This window comes from Mastomys coucha, unplaced genomic scaffold (genome assembly GCF_008632895.1).
Source record: "Mastomys coucha isolate ucsf_1 unplaced genomic scaffold, UCSF_Mcou_1 pScaffold8, whole genome shotgun sequence".
Classification (NCBI taxonomy): Eukaryota; Metazoa; Chordata; class Mammalia; order Rodentia; family Muridae; genus Mastomys; species Mastomys coucha.
The window spans coordinates 4,939,376-4,963,540 of record NW_022196914.1 but is presented as its reverse complement, the minus strand read 5'-3'; positions in this window follow the sequence as shown (position 1 = coordinate 4,963,540).

Here is a 24,165-nt window from a genome sequence, read left to right as displayed (position 1 = left end):
GAGAGGAATAGAGGCCAGGAATGAGCAGGTAGGGGGGGAGGGGAATGAGAGAGATGGGGAAAAGGGGCAAGTGGACAGAGCTGGAGCAAGAAGGCTAGAGAGTAAGAGAGAGTAAGAGGGGGCAAGCAGCCCCTTTTATAGTGAGTCAGGCACACCTGGCTATTGCCAGGTAACTGTGGGGTGGAGCTTAGACACAATGCAAACAAGCACCAAACAGCCAGGAGTGGATGTAATAACTAGGAAAGTCTTGCATTCTAAACAGCTGTTTCCCACATGTAGATTTCAATGTGCTGTGGAGAATTCAGGATCTTCTTCCATTTCATGATTCTTTTCTATCAAGTGGAATTCTCTTCGAATGCAGGGATGTTTAAATAATCATTGGGTGTCAGTCACACCAAATATGCAGCATCAGGACAGCGTTCAACAGGGAACAAACAGGATTGAGAGTGCCAGAAGCACTCGTTTCTGGATTCAACAACTCAGGAGTTACAGGTTTGAAAGTGTCAAGAATCAAGAAGTCACGGCAGAGCCAATACAAGTTGCTAACACAGTACAATCACTACAGAGCAAAGCAAGTTCAGTCTCCAGCTCTTTTTAAGGTCAACAGAAATAAGACCTGCAACTACACAGTTTTCTCTGCCAACCTGTGTTTAGTCTGAATGAGGAGTGGTTATAAGACCAACATTGGAATCTGAAGACATTATAAATACTGTAAATATCACGCTAATGCTATGTTAAATTTTTAACACACGTTGAAATATTTTAGATACTTGTTTTCTGTTTTTGTCATCTTGACACAAACTGGGTCACCAGGGTAGAAGGAACCTCAGTTGAGGCATCACCTCCATAAGACTGGTCTATGCAGATGCTTTCTCAATGACTAATGTGGAAGGATCCAGCCAGATGTGGGTGGCACCACTCCCAGGCAGACGGTCCTGGGTTGTGTAAGAAAGTAAGAACTGAGTAGTGTTTCTTCCATGGGCTCAGCTTCAGTTCTTGCCTCTGGGTTTTTGCCTTGAGTTCCTGGCTTAGCTCAGTCCATTAGGGGCTTTGCCAAATCTGGGCAAGTGGTCCTGGGTTGTATATGAGAGTAAGTTGAACAAGCCATGCAAAGCAGTCCAATGAACAATGTTCCTCCATGGTCTCTGCTTCATTTCTTACAAACAGCTTCTGCTCAGACTTCACTCAGTAATGGACTATGAACAACTTAGGTTGTTTTTCATCACTATTTTATTGTAGCAACCAAAAAGCAACAATTACCAAGTTACCAAAACAAAACAAACAAAACAAAAAAACAAAAAAACAAAAACATCATTACGTGTTAAGGCAAGAGTGTTAAGGCAAAAGGAATATCGGGATCCCAGAGATGTCCTGATGACAGGGCATGCAGTTCACCTTTTTGTCTACTCCCTTATGAAGTAAAAAGGTTTCTGGGGTGTGGGGGTTGCACCTAGGAAAAAAATGTTAGAAAAATAGGGTACTTGTGTAACTACACCTGGTTAGGGTTACCAAAATGAGGAGAATGGAGATAATAGGATGTTCTTAATTTTTTAAAAAATTTAAGCAAGATCAAAAGAAATGCAAACATGATATGTAACTAGGTAACAATTTGCCAGCCTTCTAGGTTCCCACATTATTAACACATTTTTTTTGAGATCTTCAATGGCATCCCTGTGAATGACAGCTATTTCAGTGTATCCTTGGCTCCAAGATCTCTCTCTCTCTCTCTCTCTGTCTGTCTCTGTCTTTGTCTCTCTGTCTCTCTGTCTCTCTGTCTCTGTTTTTCAAGACAGGGCTTTCCTGTGTAAATCTGGTTGTCCTGGACTTGCTTTGTAGACCAGGCTGGCCTTGACATCAGAGATCCAATTGCCTCTGCCTCCAAAGCACTCAAACTAAAAGCACACTTGCCACCACCACCCAGTAGTCTCCAAGATTTCTATCCAGGTTTCTTCACCATCAAAAACCTGATATTCTTTTGCTACACTTTGTGTTTGCTCAAATTTTCACTCCAACAAGCAGCATTCAACTCTGGCTACATGCTATTAAGTATGACATTTGCTTTAGAAAGAAATACAAGCAAGAGCAAGTTGAACAAGCCATGCAAAGCAGTCCAATGAGCAATGTTCCTCCATGGTCTCTGCTTCATTTCCTTCATTTCCTTGCTTTAATGTATTTGCTGCTTCTATGACCTCATTGCCCCACCACTTCCTGTGACCCACTGACAAGTTGGAATGGATGGCACACTTATTCCCCAAAGGAAGCTTTCTACTCTTCATCTTGGAAGTCTTTGTGTGACTGGTACTTTCTTTAAAGAAAAATTCCAAATCATTCTCTGTGACACTGTTCCACCCCCCACACCATATCACTCTTGCCTTGTTTATGTCATTACCTTTGTAATCATTATTATCGTCAAAGTGCCATATTGGTTTCCTTACCTATGACTAGTCTCCCCATGTTTACTTCTAGCACAAACCATGTAGGTAGGAACCTATTCACTAGCATAGCTTTATTGCTAAATCATTACAGACAGTTGTATAGATTGCATACTGCACAATTACATTATGGTCTATATGCATACATACATGGTGCTGTGCTTTTTGGGTGCCTGCCATAAAAGATGTTCAATAAACATGCAACAAATAAATGCATGTGTCTTGTTATATCATGAGAAACTTCATGTTGTTCTTCCTCAGTGATTCGGGCTTAACTCATATAATTATTGCCCTTATCATTCATTTGAGAATGTTTTAACCAGATGCCAAATGGAATTTCTCCCACATTTATATTGATTACTATCTACTACTTGAATTTACATAATCTTTTTCATAGTATATCCATACTCTCGAAATGACTGAGGGGGCAGACTATGTATTTTAATTCTCTAGGCAACTAGTCAATTGGCCTGTCCATTATCAGTCTTGAATATAAATATGCTCAGTTGAGATGATCAGTTGTTTTTTTTTTTAAGCTGAGGTTCTGGTTTGGAAAACACTTTTCAGAAGGAACTAGACTCCCTTCCTCAAGTTATGTCTATATGTATATACCCAACTGTTAACAAACATTACCTTCTTTTATTGCACTGTGGAGATATTTTTTTATCATTATTCTTTTCAAAGAGTCTTAAAATTACTAATTAATCTTATTTGAATTTTTAATAGAATTTCCACAGCATAGTGGAAGTACCCTATGATTTTAAAGGCAAAACAATATTTAAGTGTGTCATAACCAGAGTTTGAAAACACACCCTGTCAAGAGATCAGACGTTTCTATTCTCATGGTCAGGATTTTTCCCATCTTGCCTGAGGGAAGTACTTGAGCTTGCCAGAGAGGAAAGAAAATGTTAGGGATTTCCTCAAGTATAGGACCATGAGCAGTATTCTGGCTCAGAGTACAAATAATTAAGAAGAGAAACATTGGGAAATTTGAAGGGCAAGGAGTCAGTGTTATGTCATTTTTTCATTTGATTTATATTACTGAGGATTTACTATAGGCCTGGCACTTTTAAACTCATGATCTCACTTTTTTATACACATTATTTTTTAGAATTCCATACACGAGTACTGTATTAACATCATTCCCATGTGTCCCTCTGCCCATTCGGTTCTTCCTGTGTACCCTGCCCATGCTCTCACTTGACTCAAGGCACTTACAGCCCACAGGAGGTGGCTGTACAACTAGCATTCAGACAGGGCAAATAATTTTCTCAGAAATGTAAACACTACTTCTCAGAAAGGATTCTGGGCACTTGAGGATGTCTGGCTGGATTCAAGTGTGTATGTGTGTGTGTGTGTGTGTGTGTGTGTGTGTGTGTATTTTCACTCTGTACAGTTATAGGCTTCATAAAGATATTTTTACACATTCATACAAGTATATCATATACTTTAACCTTTGCATTAGGGTATTTCTTGTGATAAAATGTGACCAAAAGCAACTTGGGGAGAAAGAGTTTATGTCAGCTTACAGTTCCACATCACAGTCTGCCGCTGAGGTGGTGGGGCAGGGCAGAAGCCTGGAGGTAGGAACTGAAGTAGAGGTTATACAGTGTGCCATCCTCACACATTCTGGAAGTAGTGTCTGTTCAAGCAACCATACATTTCCAAGGCTCCAGAGTTTAACGGGGCTCCTTCTTTCAGCCATGCCTACAGCCTTTATCTTTTCTGCCGCTTCTAGCTTCCTTTTGTGCAGTTATACCTGTTTCTTTTCCTCTTCACTCTTTTCTGTTTTCTGGCCAGTTTCCCTTGCTATCTCTTTGTGGATTTAGGAAATAAAGCTCCCAAGATGGCTTTTATGGATCATATGTCATCAAGCTACTTCTATCTTGAGGTGATCAACCCAACTACCACAATGCAGAGGACTTGAATTTGGGTTTGACATGCTTCTCCACAATGTTTATTCTAATTATGGATTCAGGGTTGTTCTTGAACTACTTTGGAAATTCAGATGGATTCTGGGTAGGCAAAACTATGCACTGGCACACCATCTCACTGGGGATAAACCAGTGCTTCAAGCACTACTGTCCCTGGCTAGGCATCTAACCTAATCTGCCAGCAGCTTCCTCCTAGTTAGCTCTTCTCCAGTCTCTTTGCTTTTCTCTACCCACCTCTGGGCCTTTGCAGACCCTGTTCTGGCTAAGACAACTGTCACCTGACTCTGCATGGTTTTATTCTTTAGTCAAAGTCTTGTTTAAAATTATTTTCTTTAAGAATCCTTCTACCATGTTATCCAAAATAGCAATATCCCCACTCTCTCTTTCTCCAGAGCCCGCACCCCCTCACAGCATTTATCATGACCAGGTATGTCTTCGAGTGATGGTTTTAGTTTTAAGTCCCAGCAGAACAGAGATTGGTTGGTTGTTCATTCTTCTGGAAACAAAACAGCCTTCTTGTTGACCCCTTCAACACACAAGGCTAAGGCCTACTTACCTTGGCCTTTATCCTGTTTTCTCTCTGCATAGAAAACTGCACCCTAAATGTTCACATGATGTACCCCTCATTGCACTCACTTTCCTCCTTGAGTACCTGTCTCCACAGGCAGGGCTCTCTCGTGTCTTTAATGCTCTTATCACACTTGGATGTTACAGACTTATGTTCTTATTTGTTTCTTCCCTCACTAGGATATAAACTTCATGGTGATTTGCTGCATCCTCATTTAGTTAAGTGTTCAGTAAATGTTTGTCAAATAAATAAATTAGCCATCATAAGAAATAGTTTAAAGCCAGGCTGTGGTGGTACATCCCTTTAATCCCAGCACTTGGGAGGCAGAGGCAGGCAGGTCTCTTGAGTTTGAGCCTAGCCTGGTCTACAGAGTGAGTTCTAGGACACCCAGAGCTGCATAGAGAAGCCCTGTCTTGAAAAACAAAGCAAAAAGTTTAAGATTTTGTAGTCACAAAGATTCTCAAAATGAAAGCTTATTTTACTTGGATCTACTAAATAGACTAGATAGCCACTTGCTTACCAAGCAATACAAAGTAAAATAATAAAAGGATTTCATAATTATATAGAAAAATGATGCTGAGCCTAGGATTTTGCTCCCAGGTTAATCCAAGAAACTACCAAGGAGATGGAGTTTCTCTTCTACCCCCTTTCCAAGAACCAGTTTCCCTTCTGCTCTCTCTTCTCTCGGCTCTCTTCTCTGCCAGTGATGGATAAACCTTGTTACAAGTATATTTTGTGGTAAGTTTCTGATCACTGAGCAGAAATTGGGTCCCACTGATCATTCTCTTCACACAGAGTCATTGAACTACTTTTAGTGGAAGTATCCTGGGCTCATTAAAAGTTTTATTTTTAAATTCAACTCAAAACATAAAAGTTTTATTTTTAAATTCAATACAAAATGTATTACTATGACCTACTTAGAACATAGTACAGATAAACTAAGAACATCACAATAAAGCAGAGGTAAGGCAGGGTTTTACACCTAGAAGTGGCTTTACTGTGAAGCTAAGTTTCAGTACCCCTCGTTTGTATAAGACAGTCATGTTTTCTACCATGTTTCTTAAAGTGTCTTCTGGATTAGTGCCATTGTGGACTATCATGAATTGACTGAACATATTAATAGTGCACAGCATATTCCAACACATGCAAACATTTCTGACCCAATCAGAAAAATTAGCATTTCCTTTTCTTATCTTTTTGTTTGTTTAGAGCCTTCGTACATCTCTTTCTAACTCTTCATAAAACATAACAGTTTACTAAAAAACTTTGTCACTGCTCTCTGCTGCAGAATACCAGGACTGATCCCATCTACCTGTGTTTAGTATCTGTTAGCCAACTCACTTGACAGACTTCTCTGCACACCTACTTCAAACTACAAAATACTTTAACATTTGCCTAAAGAATGATGATCTATTGGGGTAAATTTTGTGCAAGACAAAACAGACAGACCAAAAAAAAAAAACAACAACAACAAAAAAACCCAAAAACAAACAAAACAACAACAACAACAACAAAAACCCAAACCTTTTAGGTAGAAAAAATGCAGTATTGAAGAAGTAAAGACAACAGAGTTCCTGACTAAGAGAGCAGTAGCATAAGACTGGTGTCCTCATTGGAGTATTGGAGAAGTGCCAGATTACAGAAGACTTGAAAAGCAGTGTTAGAGATAGGAAGCTTTCATCAGTGGTTTTGAGCTTGTATTCTGAAAAGATTGTTCTAGCAGCAACATGGAAAATTAAGTATATTTTAGACCCAGTTCTAAATTTGATCACAAATGTGAAGTTCCTGTAAAGACAAAAGAGGAGTGAATCCATTCTATATTTTTATTTTTCTGCACTAAGTGAACATTTCCTTCATGTCATAGGGTTTTACTGCTGTGAAGAGACACCATGACCAAGGCAAGTCTTATCAGGACATTTTTAATTGGGGCTGGTTTACAGGTTCAGAGACTCAGTCCGTTATCATCAAGGTGGGAGCACGGCAGTGTCCAGGCAGGCATGGTGCAGGAGGAGCTGAGAGTTCTATATCTCCATCTGAAGGCTGCTAATAGAAGACTGACATCCAGGCAGCCAGGGTAAGGGTCTTAAAGCCCACCACACCCACAATGGCACACCTACTCCAACAAGGCCACACTTCCAAATAGTCCACTCCCTGGGCATATTCAAACCATGACACTTCATTTTAAAAGAATAAGCTTATTCTAGTTCTTCCAAGTAAATAAATTCTCTAAAATACAAAGAAAAATTTTATTGTGATTAATTTTCTTCCTTGTAAGTTCCTTAGGAAATTAAGTTTTATTGTGATTCATTTTTAAAAATTAATTCAAAATACACAGAAAAAAAGCATTCTGAGATGAGACAAATATTTTTAAATAATAATAAGCTCTTTTATGTTTGTTAAGCTAACAAGATGTAGCCTTACTTTTCTTTATTTTTGAAAGATTTATTTATTATATGTAAGTACATTGTAGCTGTCTTCAGACACTCCAGAAGAGGGCATCAGATATCTTTGCAGTTATCTCATTACGGATGGTTATGAGCTACCGTGTGGTTGCTGGGATTTGAACTCATGACCTTCAGAAGAGCAGTCAGTGCTCTTACCTGCTGAGCCATCTCTTGAGCCCACAGTCTTACTTTTCATATTGCTGTGACAAAAACACTTAAGGGAGAGACAGGGCTTACTTTGATTCACAGCTCAAAATTACAGCTTGGCATTATGGGGTCTTCAGGGCAGCAGGAGTGTGTGGCTGCTCCTCACACTGTAGTCAGGAAGCAGAAAGCAATGAATGCTGGCGCTCAGCTCAGCAAGTCCAGAGAACAGTGTACTGTTAGGTGGAGCCACCCAACTCAGTTAATCTAATCTAGATAATCCCTCACCAGCATGCACAAAGGCTTGTCTCCTTGGCGACTGTGAATTCTGTGAAGCTGACAACCAATACTAGCAACTACAAAGTCCAGATTGATAAGGTTGTGACAGGATGAATGCACAAGATTAATGTTGTTCTCTACTTGGATTATAATACAGCACTAAGCAATAAAAGTTGCACGCTCCAATAATACCCCTTTTGAAAAATCTTCAAAATCAACTTAAAAAAAGGAAAAGGGTTCTAATAAAACAGTAGCCACAGTGGTATTATTTAAAACAGTGACAATTGCTAATGACTATTAGCATCTGAGGGCAAGGTGGGACAGACCTGCTCACAGTTATTATACTGTAATAATGTGTGAAGTGTTCTAAATCCTGGTATAGTTTTCTAGGGTTGGGGTGCCTTCTTTGAGCATCTAGAGTATGCATAGGTTCTAAACAGCATGATGGGACAATCTCTTAGACTAGGGTTGAACTGCAGTTGCTTTCCAGTTAGAATAGTGTTAGACTGTAACTTAGAGACATCTTAAACTCCTTTTGGGAGGGCAGATGATAAGTAAACCAAATTACCTCCTAATGATACATTGAACCTCTGAAGCTGCTAGAGCTAACAATTTAGGAAAGGAAATGGATTTCATCATTCACTGTATTCTTTTCTGAGGTGTTGGTGCTTGTTTAAGATAGGGTCTCAATATGTAGTCCAGCTGGCCTGTAACTTGCTCAGTATACAAAGTTGATGTGAAACTCACACAGGCTGCTTTGGTCTCCTGAGTTCTGGGATGGAAGGTGTGCACCCTAAGCCTGGCTATTCACTGTAATCCTACATTTAAAAATATAAGTCTGGGGCTGGCAAAATGACTTAAAGGATAAAGGTACTTACTGCCAAGTTTAGTGATCTGAGTTTGAGCCTTAGGACCCATGTAGTGGAAGGAGATATTGGATTCCTGCAAGTTGTCTTCTGACCTCAACACATGAATCATGGTACCCATGATCACTCAGGCCTGAGCATGCTCCCAATCCATAAAGAAACACAGTGAAAAATTTACAAGCATAATTCCACAATTAAATATAAGGCTCATGAAAATAAACACATTTTATAATTTTAAGTGGGTAAGTACTTAAAATACTCAATGAAAGATGAAGTAGAAATAAATGGGGAAAGATAATTATATTTGCAAATATAAACATAAATGTAATATTCACAATGTAGAGTTATTGCCATTTGGGGGGCAGAAATATGACACCATAAAAATATGTTAGTGACATAAACAATATCAGAAGATGAGTGAAAAATAGAAAATAAATATAACAAAATATTTTCAACTTATAGTAAAGGAAAAAGAATGAAGAATCAAAGGGAGGAAGGGATGGGGGAAGGAGATGGGGCAAAGAGGAAGGGAGAGGAAGGAAGGGAAAAGGTAGGAAGAGAGAAAGGGAAGAAGGAAGGGAGGGAGGAAGGAAGAAAGGAAGGAAGTGGAGGCAAAAAGGGGAAAGGTAGGAAGAAAAGAGGGGAGGAAGTGAGAGGAAGGAAGAGAGGGAGGAAGGAAAGGAGGGAAGAAGGGGAAAGGAAGGGAGAGGAAGAAAGGGAAAGGAAGAGGAAAGGTAGGAAGAGAGCTCTAGGAGGGGAGGAAGGAAGGGAGGGAAGAAGAAAGAGAGGAAGAAAGAGAGGAAAGGAGGGAGAGAGGGAGGGAGGAGGAGAGAGGAAAGGGAAAGGAAGGAAGGAAGGAAAGGAGGAAGGAGGGGAAAAGGAAGAAGATCTTTTTGATTTATCAAAAATGAATAAGACTTGCTAGTATGTGTTAAGAACGGACATTTAGGAGAGAGAAGGCTGAGTCTAAGAGCATTGGTTGCTCTTCTAGAGGACTTGGGTTGTTCCCAGCAACTATGTAGCAGCTAACAACAGTTGTCTGTAAGCCCAGTCCCACAGTATCTAACACTTTCTTCTATCACAGAGTTTCATGCAGGCTTTGTGGAATTATAAATTTATCTTTCTGAGGGGGGCAGTTTAAAAAATAGGTACCAATTTTTAAGAAGATCACCTATTTTGGTCCAGCAAGCTCTCTTTTAGGGTTCTAGTCTGAGGCTATAACTGCACAAGAAAGTACTTGAAGACAGCTACACAGGCATTCTCTGGAATACTTCTTCTTGTTGGTGAAAGTTCTGAAAACCATCTGTCCTTTAACAGTAACTTGTTTAATAATTTATTGCTCAATTATACTGTACAACCATATAAAATAACAGACCCATCCTTAAAGACATTAGATGTTTACAATGTACTGTTTCTCTAAAAGTGGTGTATAAAACATGCATCTGGCTTGATCCAGTCATACAAAACCTTATGTATATGTGAATGTATAATAAGATGTTTAAAAAATTGGCATCATTTTAGAAGTGGCTATCTTTGAACTACAAGATTTCATATGATTTTTATTTTCTCTTTTATAACTTTGCGAGTTGTTTTGATGTTAAAAGCAATGACGAATGCTTATACATTAAAATCAGGGGACTGGAGAGATGGCTCAGAGGTTAAGAGCACTCACTGCTCTTCCAGAGGTCCTGAGTTTGATTCCTAACAACCACATGGTGACTCACAAGCATCTGTAATAGAATCTGATGCCCTCTTCTGGTGTGTCTGAAGACAGTGACAGTGTACTCACATACATAAAATAAATAAATAAATATTTTTAAAAGAATCTTTAAAAAAAACAGGAGGAAAAGTGAAAAAAATGTAGCTCCCACGTTACTTATTGTTGTTGTTTTGAAGTATTTTATAACAAACACATGGTAGGATGTTATGTATATGCATCTTTAATATCATCTACTAGATGAGAGCTCTCCCACTAGATACTTTTTACAATCCTTTCTTTACACTCAGTGTTTTCTAATGAGAAAAATACTCTTGAAACACCTTCATGATTGATGTCAGTTAGGTAAAATGTAAGAGACGGTTCATTGGAATTTGAGTATAACAATTTTTTTTTCATTAATTACATTTAAGAAACCTTTATTGCCAGGCAGTCTTTAATCCCAGCACTTGGGAGGCAGGCAGATTTCTGAGTTCAAGGCCAGCCTGGTCTACAGAGTGAGTTCCAGGACAGCCAGGACTACACAGAGAAACCCTGTCTCGGAAAAAAAAAAAAAGAAAGAAAGAAAGAAACCTTTATTAAGGTAAATCAGTTTTTACATGAGAGAGTTGCCTTGCTTTTACTCTAATTTGAAACCCCATGCCTTTCTTGACTTAAATCAGGGAACTGTTCTGTGACTGCACTGACCATACCTGGGCTGTTGTGTGCCCACCCCACCACCCAACTCCCAACCATCATTGCTGGACTGTTCCACTTTCCTGGAGATGGAGGTTATTGTAAGAAATCTAACCTTTTACCCCCATCTCGCAAAGAGACTTCATCATCACTACTGTAATCAAACGAACAACTCACAGTAAGCAAACTCATGCAATAATATAAGTGAGACGAAAAATTTTAAGTTGGGACCGTCTTCCTCGCTCTAACCAGACAGAACTCTGCATGAAGAGCGGTTTGAATGTAAGCTCAGGTACAAGGCAGCATGGCTTTCCCCACTCTTAAACGCTCAGGAATCTCTAATGTTACCAAGTCTTAGTATTTCCTTCCAGACACACCAGCCCTCATCCCATCCGTCTCTTCGTGGGTTCTGTAAAATTGTTAAAATTAGTAGAACTTTTACTTTGGGACCTCGTCCCTGATCAGGGGTTCAGAAGGTCAGGACTGGGTGGGCTGTGATACTATAAATAGGATATTCAAGCTTCAAGTTCCAGGAGTTGTGGAAATAGGAGGGGAAAATCTATATGCCTGGCATTTACCCTGGCAGCTCATTTGTTTCAAAAGAATATCACTGTCTTTCATATACTGATAAAGATTTGATCAGATTCCCCAGGAAGAATTAGGAGCAACATTATAGTCATACTCTATATTGTTTGTACTTTGCTTATCTATAGATACACATATTTGCTTTTATGATAGTTTATTATTTAGTCATGTTCAACTAAATCAATATATTGTAAAAGCAGACGTTAAAAAGAATTTCCCACAGGCATACAGATACAGGGTAAATCTAAAGACTAGGGAGAGCCACCTCACACAGACAACAGACAGGGCTATCCTAAATAACAGACAAGGTTATTATAAATAGCATAATTTTGTTTTGTAAATGACTTTGTCGTTCTCTTATGAAATGAAAGCACACAAGGCAGAGAGAAGCCTTTGTTTAATATAATTGAAGTGAAGTCCAAGAAGAAACTCTGTTGAGTCCTTACAAGAAAAGAAAAGAAAAAGTATGTTTAATGGGAAAAATGAATTCTCCAATTTCCTACATGCTTGGATTACACATGGTTTATCTCATGCTTTCCACTAAAAAGCCCAATGAGATTTTATTTCAAGAAATTTTCTCGAATATAAAAAGCTAGAAGTTAGAGAGCTAAGGATGTGAACACGAATGTTATTCTTAGATGAATGCCCCTTTTCAGATGCTGCCTCCAGGTGAAGGGCCTTAGCAGTTACTTTTCGTGTCTCCTTTTCAATTTAAACAAATTAGCCAGAAAGATTAATGTTAAAGTAGTCAGGTTATTAGTGGTAGAATGGAAATGAAAGTATAGACAGTAGGATTCAGACTATTTTGTTATTCTAATGATTGTCATTTTGTCTTTTTCTCTTTAAACAATGTAGGTTTGAAGATGTGAAAAAATATTTGTAGTTGCTTCATTTAATCTAGGTCTCAATATTCTTCTAGCACAAATAAGGACTAACGTTACAATGTGCATACTATGTGTGTGATCATTTGTATATAAGTAGCTATATATAGCCTAGAGAATTTTGTGTGATAATGATTTATTAAGACTCAGCCAGCCTATTTTTCCCTTTCTTACAAACTCTTTGTGACTTGGGCCAATCATTTTCAGCTTATTCATCACGGAAAGAGACACAGTTGTATAACACTTTAGTCATGGCATATTAATTTCTTAGTAAAACCAAGGCAATTTCTTGGTTTCTAATTTCAGTAAAATGGAAAGTTTCAGAAAAATCTGCGAAAGGTTGACTAGTAACTTTTTTTGTTGTTTAGAAGAAAAGAAACATTTAAAAAATTCTTGGGTATTAATGACTTAAAAATATACTTTTCAAAACATTTATATCAGTTCTATAAGGAAGATTATATATTTAGAACGTCTCAAAATTAAAACTTCCCAACGACAACATGCATTTGAGTTGATTTTATGCTAGACATTGCACTAACATCTTACAATTCTCGACTCTTTTCCCTTTCCCCTCAGCCATGTATGCTAGCCACAATTATAATTTCTAACTGCTAATGAGAGAATGGAATTGAGAGAGTGCCGTGGCTTTCTCAGGATAGGAAGAGTTATTTACATACAGGTGTTTGAGTAGCGACGTGTATTTCTAAGTGAGTGGCACACCCATCTGATTTTACCAGTGACTTAATCCCTAATAAAAATGAATGTCTCATTTAGGAGCGCTGGTTTGGGAGTAGGCAGCATGTAAAGAGGGTCCTGTATGTGTGTGTGAGGGACTCTCCTTAGGTCTCAGTATGTCTGCGGGGTTTGTTTATTTTTTTGTCTGTTTAACTTCTGATTTCACAATATATTGATTTTAGTTGAACATGACTGAACTATATAACAAACTATCATGAAAGTGAACATGTGGCTTTGCAGCTAAGCAAAGTACAAATAATGACTATATGTATGACTATAATGCTCCTCCTAATTCTTCTTGGAACTTGGTGAAATCTTTGCCAGTATAAGACAGTGACATTGTTCCTTTAAAACAAATGATTTTTCCATGGTCTGTTGATTTTTCTACGGGTATGAGGAGTGATGCCTGTCAATCTAAGTATCATTTCAGCTTGTGTGTGTGTGTAAGAGAGAGACCCAGAGAGACAGAAACAGAGAGAGACAGAGAGACTGGTGTCACAATGTATTCTAGACTGGCCTGGAACTAATTGCACAGCACAAACAAGTGTGCTAGCACTTGCGATGTTCCAGCTCCAGCCTCCCGAGTGATGGGATTTTAGGCATGTGTCACTGTGTCCTTCACAGTTGTGTTAAATTTCTTGTGTCAGAGCAGCAATAAGGCGGCAGTTTTTAGTTCTACTTGTAAGGTAGCGGAGGAGGGAGTATCAGAGTGTAGAAGAGAGTACTAATGTTTTACTCTTGCGAAGCCACACTGAACTGTGGTAATATGAGTTGAGTCATGTTGGATAAAGCTATGAGAACATAGCTCAGACTCACTGAGTAGTCAAGGCTAGCCTTGAACTCCTGATCCTTCTGCCTTTTGAGTGCTGAGATTACAAGTGTATCTCATCATACCCGACTTTAAAGAAATTGTTTTTAAATCTATACTTATTGCGTAAGTGACATTTACTTATGTAAACATGTATGTATTTATAAAAATAGCGTGTGTGATTGGTGGTCTGTGTGGGGTATGGCTGCATGATGCATGCCAAGCGTGCATGTAGAGTCCAGAGCAGAGCATGTGTGTCCTCTCCTGTCACTCTCCACTTTATTGCCTTGAGCGAGGGTCTCTCCCTGAACCAGTAGCTAGCTCACTGTTTCAGCCAGGCTGGCCAAGGGAGCTCCTAGGATCTGCTTCTTTTCACCCCTCCCTCAGGTGCTAGGGCTCCAGGTGCATACATGCAATGCCTAGCTCTTTACATGGGTGCTGACGATTCAGACCCAGGTTTTAATCCTTGTACGGCAAGTGCTCTTGTCCACTAAGTCATCCCTGACCCCTCTGCAGTCCACAGTTAATCAAAACTGCTTTTGTACAGTGTACAAGTGTGTGTATGTCTGAGTATAAACTCTAACACAACTAGCAAGGAGCTGAGGAAAGATCCTAGTAATCATTTATCATAAACATCTACTTGCTTATTAAGTTAATTTTCACTTAGAATTTACATTATATTTGACCTTTAATCCAAGGAATGCTGGATTCCTTGAACCATAATTTTTAAATTATAACTCACTTTATCCTCATTTTATAAAAAAATAATTCATAGTTTAAAAACTTTAAGACTCTTATCCACTCACATTTTTGATTCAAGATATGAACCATTCAAATTTTAATGATAACTCTTTATATGAATTACAATTTGTCTGAGACACCAAAGTGATCTTGCCAGATGTCCACAGTTCTTACCACAAGATTTATCTAAAAACTTCATTCTTCTTTTCAAGATAATCTACACACAATAGAAAGGAGTTTTGTGGCATCTGATGAGATTATCCTGTGGCTTTTGATTTAACTGATGCTCATTATGTTAATGGAGTCACATCTTTGCAATGTTCGTGGAAACACATTTATTATGGTAGATTCTTAATTCTATTGAATTAAGATTTTAACTATTTGAGGGTGTTCTTTAGTTTCTAATTTAAGATTTGCTGGCAGGAGTACTGCAGAAATGGTTCAGTGGAGAAGACAGCTCATTCTGCAAGAAAGCAGGAGTATCTAAATTCAGATCCTTGCATGGATTTAAAAAAAAAAGCTGGGAGTATTCCTACATGGTCTGTAGCTCCAGTGCTGTGAGGGGGAAATAGGGGAATCACTGTGGCTTATGGCTGCCAGCCTAGAGCAGGGTGGCAGCCATAAAGAATAGGTGAGCAATGATAGAACAGGATGCCCAGCATTCTTCCCTGGCTTCCACATGTGTGTGCACACCTGTGCACATTGGCACATACATGTGTGTGCGTGTGTATGTATATATATATTTTGGGGGTTGTAGTTTAGGCTTGACATTTTATTAGTCTAATAAAATGTAGCAGGCCATTAAATATTACTCTTAAATTTTCAAACTATAAAATGTGGACAGGTTTCTGTTTCAGAAAAGTTTAATCTGATTGGACTCAGCAATGTCTCAAGGAAATTTAGAAATCTTTTTTGTTTGTTTGTTTGTTTTTTGAGACAGGGTTTCTCTGTATATCCCGGGCTGTCCTGGAAGTCACTCTGTAGACCAGGCTGGCCTTGAACTCAGAAATCCACCTGCCTCTGCCTCTCAAGTGCTGGGATTAAAGGCGTGTGCCACCACTGCTCGTCAGAAATCTATCTTTCAATTGGTTGCTCTTGGTCAACTACAAAGACTGGCTACAGAAAGCACAAGGAAGAAAAGAGCTTTGTAGCCACATCTTACAGACAACATTTTCTAGTTCTTTTTGACCAACCTTTAAGTGAAATTGTCATTATGGATTATATCTTTCTAACTTTATATTACATTATTAGTCTCCTATAACAGTATCTTTTAAAGATATAGCACATTTCTTTAAAGACTCAGTTGATAGACATATAAGTATTTGTTTGATATTGTAAGCACTACTTATCAGTATTCTTATGAGTTTTTCTAAGATAGTTGTTCAAAAGTATTTCCTGTGGCCAGTTATATAGTTCAATAGGTAAGGGCACTTGCCACCTAGACTGAAGACCTGATTTCAAACCCAGGACCCACATGGGAGAAGGAGAGATATAAAATAAAATAATCATATCTGGAATAATATCAATTTGCCTAAAATAATATAGTTTGAAGTGAGTTGTTGTGTTTTCTATTTTAAAACTCTGGACTTTCTAGTTTACTTTGAATGCAATGTGAGAACTTAGATTCTTTTACGTTCTTTAATTGGGGCAGTCATTCTGAATTTATCAAACATATTCTGTTAGGTGCTGACAAGCTATATATGGTCCCTGCTTAGTAGAACTTACAGCTTAGAGAGTATAGATGACATAAATAAAACATTCACACCATAGCATCTAAATACAAATTGAGATAAGTTGGCTAAAGGAAAAAACTTGTGAGTACACCCACTTGGTGGGAAATAACGTTGCTCCAAGCATTGGGAAAGATAAGTAAGCCGGTGGAATAAAGCAATAAGGCAGAGGTGGATGGAGACAAGCCTGAGGCGTTAAAAACCCACCATGTGGAGCCTCAAGACTTATTGGAAGATCTTATCTCTTATCTTTAAAGTAACGTGAGCCATTGAAGAGCTTTAGGCAACCAAATTACACTATCAAATTTACGTTTTGAAAAGATCGTGACGGCAGGAGAAAGTTGGGGGGAGGGGTATGTGGATCTGTGGTTGCTGGAAGCCCAGAGAGTAAGCTATTCCAGTAGTGGTGGGTGAGATTGATGGCAACCATTTTGCTCTGATCCTGAGTTCTGTTATCTATCCAAATCTATATAGCTGTAAATAATTCAGTGTTTTCACATTTAAAAATTTAGGACTTCAAATGTAATTATTTACTGAGGGGTTATAACTACATTCAACTAAATTGGTGTTTCTGGAAATAAATACACAAAATCAACAGATACTTAGAAGATAAAATGAAGAGCTAAGGCCATAGCTCAGTGGTAGAGCATTGGTTTTTCATGCAGGAGGGCCTGGGCTGAATTCCCAGTAAACAAGTGTGTCTCTCTCCCTCTCCCCACCTTCTCCTCTCACACAGAAACCTACAAATTGGATAGGAAGAAGGGGGGATATATATTTTAAGGTTTCTGGGTATTTCTCAAAATTATATATTAAATATTCTATCATTCCTTTTGGCTTATATAATGAAGTTTCTTCTAATTGTAAATCCCTAAGGTAACCATTGCAATTATTTTAGTTTCTTATCTTCTGTAATGTCAGCATTGCCTTCAAAGTTAACTAACTAGTATTTGCCCCTAATTTGTATGTATGCAAATTATATACAGATTATGGTGATATGCATATATATGATAATATACTAGATTGCTGACTTAGCTGTTTGGGTAGTACTTTAGAATACTACAAAACTAAATAATTTTGAATAATCAACTAGAATTCAATTTTTATATAATTTAAAACATATGTGGCCATCCATGAACTTAAAATATTCTATGTGTGGGGGTGTACATGTCATGGTGTGTGAACGGAGGTCAAAAGACAACTTTATTGAGTCAAATTTCAAGTTTCTCCATCTACCTCCCATTGGTTTCCAGAATAGAACTCAGGCCTGCAGAGCAAGTGCAATTACTACTGAAACATCCCACCAGCCCAGCTAAATGACTTTTTGATTGTCATGGCTTACTACTTAAGAATGGGAACCTCTATAATATAGCAAATCTTCACTTCCACTCTTGTTCTAATCCCTTTTACCACTGGGTGACAGGAACAATCAGAACCATGAGTTTATCTTTGACTTGAAAGAGCCAAAACGTGTGGAGAGGGCAGAAACTAACAGTGACTAACTGGGTAGCTGTCATGTGAGGGCTGGCAGCAAGAGAAACAAAGCCAAGAGATAGAGGAAAGGCAGGAACGATAGTCAGGGGATGTGCAGATTGGATTGTAAATAAACACTGACTAACTGAAAAGTTAGGAAGGTGTAGCTAATGTGTCTAGATAGAGATTCAAAGTTTTGTTTAGTGTTAATAATTAGCTGCTACAAAGTAATGTTATCCTCTTGCTTTCTTAGGAAATCCACTTGTTTCCCTGATCTTTTGTTTTCAGGCAAAATGTAAAAGACACAATAACTGAGTAACTCCCAGGACTAGGTGATGTAAGATTTTACAGGTTCTTGATTAGAGCTCAGCATATGAAATATTTGAATGAATACAATAAATAAAATTTTCCTAGAATGCTTTAGAGAGGAAATCGTAGGTTATTAAACCATAGCAAGTGTCACTTAAACTTCTGGCCTCTTATTTTAATAAACTTCGTTCAACCCTGTAGGTTCAATTAGCACATGGATGAAGATGACTCCTGTCTCAGTGTCTAGCTATTTCCTGGATATCTATATGCATTCCCAATTACCTAGCCAATCAATACACACCTCAAGTTCAACTGTTCTTTTTTCTTTCTTTCTTCCTCTTTGGTTTTTCGAGACTGAGGTTTTCTGTGTAACAGTCCTGGCTGTCCTGTAACTCACTTTGTAGACCAGGCTGACCTATGCACTCACAGTAATCCACCTGGATTTGCCTCCTGAGTGCTAGGATTAAAGGCATTCGCCACCACGCACAGCTAAATTTAACTTTTCTAACAACATCAAATGTATTCTATCTGCTCTAAGCCTACCCTTAATCCTGTATCTCAAGAACGCTCTGACCATCTCGAGCAGTGCTTCTCAACCTTCCTAATGCTGGAACCCTTTAATACTGTTCATGTTGTGATGACCCCCTCAACCATAAAATCATTTCATTGCTACATGCTAACTGTAATTTTGCTACTACTATGAATCATCATGTAAATATCTAATATACAGGGTATCTGATATGAAATGCTCAGGAGTCTCACCCCACAGGTTGAGAACCACTGGTCTAGAGCGCTAAGGTTGCAGGATCAGTTGCACTTGACTTCTTCCTTTCTCTTACCTATTCATTGACTTGTCTTTGATTCTCCTGTTGCCCCTCAGCTCTGTTTTGATAGTTGGGCCTTCATAAGTGATTTGAACATATAATTACATTAATTTCTTATTGATTCTCCTTTCCCTATCCTCTTTCTCCTTCTATTTCTTTTTTCCCACTGCTTAAGCAGTTGTTGTTTGGCTTGGTTGCTTTAATTGAAATTACAAAAGCAATATAGTCAGAACAAAAGTTCAGGTGACAAAGCAGTATGCCAAAGAATGTAACTGTTCCTATTTTGCAATTGCATGTAACTTCTAGGTTTGCCACACTTTCCTTATCCTGTCTGGATATAACTAGCAAGCCTATCATTACTGTGCAGCTACTCTAAAATGCAAAGTTCTCAAACTTACCTGGGGAAGGTAAAAGCATCTCCTTTAGACTAGATAAGAGCACCACATCTCAGCCTCTTTAATTTCTTATATCTAAACTGGGTTGATTATAACTTTCTAATGCACATATATTTTTGTTTTGCTTCTTCAGTAGATTTAGTCCCTATATCCCTGTCAACGACTTGGAAATTATTCAATGACATTAAAAATTTGCCATCATTGCAAAGCTTTATTAAAACCTTCATTAGCGTCAGTAATTTCACAGTACTTCTGATGCAATCTATTGCTTGTTTTAAATGTAGTGGATAATAATTTGTCAGCTGTATGAGGAAAGAAACAATTACTCATTTCCCATTTACTGTTCCAGTATATCAAGCTTTCTGATGCTGTGACCCTTTAATATAGTTCTTCATGTTGTGGTGACCCCAATCATAAAATTATCTTGCTGCTACTTCATAACTGTGATCTTGCTACTGTTATGAATCGTAATATATATATCTGATATGTGACCCCCAAAGAGATCACAACTGACAGGCTGAGAACCACTGTGCTACATAGATGTTCCACATGTACTCAGTGACTGCAAGGTCTAGAGCTTCATAATATTGTTTTATTATGTGTTCTTTATTGTTGTTATTTGTGACAAGGTCTTTTACTCTGTAGCCCAGGCTGGCATTGAACTTAACGCTTCTTCTGCTTCAAGTGCTGTGATTTCAGATATGTACCTCTACATCAATCTTGTTCATTCACACAAAACCCTGCATCTTCCTAGTCTGGACCTACATATCTACATGTTTTCACAGTATTTTTACACTAAGACAATAGTCCTCAAAATAGAGAATTAGACTTAAGTATGTTAGTCAGACACATGCTTAAGCCTTTTTTTTTTTTTTTTTTCAGACAGGGTTTCTCTGTGTAGCCTGGCTGTCCTGGAACTCACTCTGTAGACCAGGCTGGCCTCGAACTCAGAAATCCACCTGCCACTGCCTCCCAAGTGCTGGGATTAAAGGCGTGCGCCACCACTGCCTGGCACCTCTTTTCATACTGAGGAGTAATATAATGATGTGTTTATATACTGGTCTTCAAACTAGTTTTCCAGTGAGCACTCCTTGAAGAGCTAGCATTCACAACTATGATGTTCTTACAGCAATACTACAGCTAGATTTAATATAAATAAAAATTAAATGTGAGGCTTTACCAATTCTGAATTCCTTGCTACAGTCAACATTCAAAAATTTTAAAGCTGGCCAATTTTTAAAAAAATACTTTTGCAATGCATCATTTATATATCTACAAAAATAAATTTTAAATTATCTTTGCATGTATAAAGTATTGTCAAATACTACTAGAGGTCTTCTGTTCAATACTTACTTTTCTCCTTATATTAAGTGGAAGTTTTGAAGAATGTCTGAGTGTATAGGAGAAATCTAATGCATGTTGATGTCAGGATCAAAATCAAGGCATTACAGACAATGCACTGAACGATGATTTTAGAAGCAGTGAAGGAAAACAGCAGTTACTAAAACCAATTTTAATGTTTTCTTATGTGGGTGCTGGGTACTGATCTCTGATGCACTCTACAGAGTTAACTCCTTAGCCCTAGGTCTTTCATTGGGAAAATACTTAAAATATCTGAGGATCAATACTTAAAACAGCATTTCTGTTGTGGGTACATTTTTTAAAAGATTTATTTATTTATTATATGTAACTACACTGTAGCTGCCTTCAGACACACCAGAAGGAGGCATCAAATCTCATTACAGATGCTTGTGAGCCACCATGTGGTTGCTGGGATTTGAACTCATGATCTCTGGAAGAACAGTCAGTGCTCTTAACCGCTGAGCCATCTCTCCAGCCCCACATTTCTGACTAAACTTTTGTATTTCAATTTTTAGGGAACAATAAGTTCTATACGCCCACCGAAAGTCACTATATTGATATTCCTAATGTCACCTTTAGTTTGTCCAGAATAAGACAAGGTATGAACTATTTCCTCTCCTTTTTTTCTTGTAAGTTTAGTTACAGTCTGTACTAAATTATTAAGTAAAAATTAGATAAAATATATGTATACTATGTATTCTGAAATACTGATAAGAATTAGTGATGAAATAGTGATAAGAATTATTTTATTAGACTTTGATATATATTATGTTTAGAATAAATCTGGTCCATAATTAATATGGTTCTTGCCACTTTATTAATATATTTATTAAAAGACTATTCTAGTAATTTTTTCATGTGGAGAAACATTAGAAAAACTTTAAATATGGTTTTAAAAGGGTTACACTATTCATCCAATTCTTTAGCTCATACCCATCACAATTTGTATAAAGTATGAAGGAACCACATGTGTTTAACTAGGAATATCTGGGTTTTTTTTTGTTGTTGGTGGTGGTTTTTTGTTTTGTTTTGGTACCAAATTCCTGTAGGAAGGGACATGAGTTTTGTTTCAGACCCACTGTCATAATTAAATCAGACTTAATACCAGCTACATATATAACAATATATTATAACAAAGCATTAGAAGACTTCAAAATATTCCACCATCTATAGTTCCAATGGGAAATGATCTCCTTCAAAGGATCATTTCCTCAGAATTAGTGGCACGTACTGAATTTGTACAAATGTCCCAATTTTCAATGACATTAAGTCTCACGGATTTTGTCCAGTTTATAATGAAGATGTTTTATATGATGGTAGTTAAGAGTTCAAGGAATATATTTTCTAAATGAATAAATACAAGTTAACATACCTTTGGCTAAAACTTGCCTGGACTCATTATCTGAAAGTTCTGATAGCATTTCTGCAACAGTATATTGGGTAAGTGGCTAGGCTACCACAATTCAGTTCATTATTCCGCTTAACAGTGTTTGAGTCTTTAAAGTTTATTTTGATGCAGTTAGTTAAAAACCAGGTCTTAAGAGTTCTACTTGAAATAATAACAAATAGATTATACCTGTTCATTCAACATATAACTCCTTATTAGGCATTCTGAGGCTCCTACAAGACCTTAAGAGCTTTCCTTATTATTATAACACCTGCAAATAAGTCTTATAAGGCTAGTATTGTATTATTTGTTGTGTTTATAATGGATAATGAAGTCTATTTTCAAATTTCATTGTGAAAAATCACTTCAATGTAATAATACTCTAACAAAATGTATTTTGCTTTAAGTGTATATAAAAATCAACAAGTTTTTGATCTAGTTATTTGCATTTTAAAATGTGTCTACTTAGAAATCAATTTTGACTTTAAATACAAAATACTAAGAAATGTTGACATCTGCATAGCAGTTTGCCATGGCTCCAAGTTACTGTTTTCTCTCTGTTCACCATAGCCTGAAATACTGTGACATTTCCACCTCTGTATTCCTATTTAAGTTCCCTCTGCTTCATTGTTGGTCCTCTCTGCTTTGTTCTGATTCACATTTCACACCCCACCCCTCCCCCCAAAGCAAAAAGAAAGTCAGTATCTTGATGTTTGCACATTTTGTGGCTTTAGTTTTTAACATCTGGTTTTAAAATGATTGTCTTTTATGCCATTCTTCATTGAGCTATTTCTAATTTAATCAGAAATGTAAAATTGTTTAACATAAAAATGTTTGGTCCCCATTTTTTTTTCTCAATTTGCTCCCTATAAGGTAATATTGAAGGTTAACTATGCCACCATAGCCACATCTGATACACTAGTAGCCTTTGTCTCTTTCTGATTGCTTTTTGCTACACTAAACAGGAGAACAGCTGCCACAACAGTTAAATTCAAAACAGGAAGTCATGTGGTCATCCTAACGTTTGCCTTTCAAGGGCGACTCACGCCCTCTGCTGGTTAAAAGTAGTATTAGTATATTGGTGAAACTTTAGAGAGCACTTAGGCTTGGTCCAACTAGATCATTGTATCTCTGAAAAACTTATGCTTAGCTACTTTAAAAAAATGTAGGATTTAATATATTAGCAACTTTAAAATACACTTCTGGTTTGGTTTGGTTTTGAAACAGGTTCTTGATATGTAGCACACACAGACTGGTCTCTAAGATATTGTGAAAACCAACACCTTTTAAGTCTCTTAAGTAGACCACAACAATAAAATACTGTAATCTATAAAGAGTAAATAAGATGAAAAAATAATGAGATGCTTACATTTTATTAAAAATCTCAGCATGATGTAATCCCTAATTTTCTTTGGGTTATATATTTTTTCATTATATACTTCTCTTGATTCTGTTCACAATTCTTGTATGTTTTCCCTTTTAAAATTCTGTATGCAATTTTAATCACATTTATGTAAATAAACAATAAGTTGGGTAGCAAATCAAAGTTAATTAAGAAATTATTTGTTGGGGCTGGAGAGATGGCTCAGCGGTTAAGAGCACTGACTGCTCTTCCAAAGGTCCTGAGTTCAAATCCCAGCAACCACATGGTGGCTTACAACCATCCATAATGAGATCTGATGCCCTCTTCTGGTGTGTCTGAAGACAGTTACAGTGTACTTACATATAATAAATAAAAATAAAAATAAATTTAAAAAAAAGAAAGAAATTATTTGTTTATGCTATACAGAAAACCCTCATTGAATAGTTTGTTTTTTTGAATGGAAACAAGTTTATATCACTTAAAACATAACTTATTCTTTTTTTTTTTTTTTTTTTT